The 2,435-nt window shown below is 35.6% G+C and overlaps 1 protein-coding gene across 1 annotated transcript in view; it reads left to right on the top strand.

Annotated features, from left to right (window-relative positions):
• LOC106867428 (MAM and LDL-receptor class A domain-containing protein 1) overlaps positions 1-2,435 on the top strand; it is a 317,166-nt gene that overhangs the window by 148,161 nt on the left and 166,570 nt on the right. The gene's annotated exons all lie outside the window — the stretch shown is intronic.

The following is a 2,435-nucleotide window of genomic DNA, read 5'->3' as shown; positions in this document are numbered from 1 at the left end:
ACACACACACACACACACACACACACACACACACACATATATATATATGAATGTACTTGTATGTGAGTATAGTTTAGGTTAGTTAAAACATGTTTGCAATAATAAGTGTCACGTAGTGGAAATAAACGCAATTACCAAACTTTCATTCATAAATTCATTTATTATTTCGTTCTTTTGCATTGCAATTTGTACATTAAGTTTCTTTGAATATGTACAATGTATTTTAAGGTTAAATAGTAATTCCGTTTACGTTTGTGTAACTGAGATATTTTGGTTGGATTATATAGTCATTGGTGTTGCATTACTTTCTATATTCTGTAACTGTCACTATATACTTTTCTAGGCCTGAATTCTTTTGTGGGGAAGGGGCCAGTTGAGTAGATCGACCCCGAAAGGACGAAAGGCAAAGTCGACCTTGGCAGAATTTGAACTCAGAACGTAAAGGCAGACGGTCATGATATACAGACATTTCTCATGGCACCAGTACACTGTTTACAGATGCTTACATTTTTTGTTTTCCGTGAATTTTACACGGGTCCAGCTATTTCTAATTATTAAACGAAATAAGTCCTTTGCCTCTACATAGTCGCTGGTGTGACTAGAAATAGCAACCAAATTTATCTTAAATCACACCTTACTTCTTAAAAATGAAGTCACATATGGAATGGTCTAAGCTGGAATACCTTGGATCATAAACATCAACTAATTGCTGAAGATTATATAAGTCTGTTATATCAATTATTATATTACATCAGATATCGATTTCAAATTTTGGCACACGGCCAGCAATTTCCAGGGTGGGGTTAAGTGGCTTACATCGATCCAGTACTCAACTGGTAATTATTTTATCGATCTCGAAAGGATCAAAGGCAAAATCGACCTCGAGTCTAGCAAATATTACACCAAATATTACTAATACAGAAGTATTAGTAATATTTGGTGTAATATTTGTTTGTGGTTGAAGTAAAAAGTTAGTCCAAGCGATGAATAACTTCAACACAGAAGCCAGAAATAAGGTAACTAAATGAAGTCAACTTCCAGCCTACGGTTTTAGCTTTTCAAAAGAGATCTAAAAACTTTAGATTTAAAAAGGATAGCAATAACAATATGGAGCATTCAGTATTATTCCAATGGGCGTAATCAATACAGAAACTGGCTTTTGTGTCGCACAATTCGGTTCAATTTAAAAACACACACTCACATACACATTTATCACACATACGAGCGTGTATATTTAAATATATAAGTGTATACACACACCCGTCCAATAGTTACATGCTATTATTTAAGGCTTTATGTGCGTGCTTCGAGATATGCCCGAAAGCAATTACTGTACCACGTTCCCTTGAAATTCTATAAAAATTCTTATGACGTCAACAGCGTGTGTGTTTGTGTGTGTGTGTGTGTGTGTGTGTGTGTGTGTGTGTGTGTGTGTGTGTGTGCGTGTGTGCGTGCGCGCGCGCTTGTGTAGGCAAAGTACGAGTTAACGCATCATTATTAACAGCTTCATAATATAAAACCAGCATTATCCTACGCAAACACATCAGGTTATATAAATTTGTAGAAGGTTGTCATTTGCCTCGACTGTGAAAAGTTGAACACTCTTAGCTGACAAGTTTAATTTACGTTACATTTAAGAAAATTTAGCAAAACAGATCTTCAAGAGAAAAAAGTGAACTGATGAAAAATATATTGCTGGATAGAATAATATTCAGTATATTGTGGAGAACATCCATGATAAAATAAACGCATAAAAAAGGAAAGTATGCTAGATCAATAGTAAACTGCTTAATCTAGCATTGGTATATATTTCCAAAATCTTAAAGTAATCTTATAGTTAGACAATTACTGGAATTGTTGCTGTTATTCAAGATTAACCTCTACTACTCACTATTTAAGATGCACGTTTTAGACCCATTGAGTATGTTATTCCTGTCGAAGATCTTTCATTCAAGGTCGAAGCTACTGCCATACACTTTTATGTGCCTCGTGTAACTCGATGACATTGTTGCATTCCAACTCTCTTTGGGCAGAAGTAGTTGGTGGAAGCAATGTTGCTTAAACCTATTTGCTACCATACCAGTGTAGCGAAAGATAATGTATGGTATAGCTTTTTCTTTCTTTTTTTGTTTTAGAGCTGACTTCTTGTTCATGTGTTATCACCTCTGTTTACATAATTGGCCAATCGGAATACATCTTAATTTCTCTTAATTTACTCGACTTGTGTATTATAGTATCTCTAATGTTTGTAGTACAATAGTAAGTCATTTTTATAGTTCATGTTGAGGCGCAGGCATGGCTGTGTGGTAAGAAGCCTGCTTCCCAGCCACATGGTTCCGGGTTCGGTCCTATTGCATGGAACCTTTGGTAAGTGTCGACCAACGCTTTGTGAGTGGATTTGGTAGACGGAAACTGAAATAAGCCCGTTGTATATA

Source organism: Octopus bimaculoides, chromosome 8 (genome assembly GCF_001194135.2).
Source record: "Octopus bimaculoides isolate UCB-OBI-ISO-001 chromosome 8, ASM119413v2, whole genome shotgun sequence".
Taxonomy (NCBI): Eukaryota; Metazoa; Mollusca; class Cephalopoda; order Octopoda; family Octopodidae; genus Octopus; species Octopus bimaculoides.
This window is presented reverse-complemented; position numbering and strand designations above follow the sequence as displayed.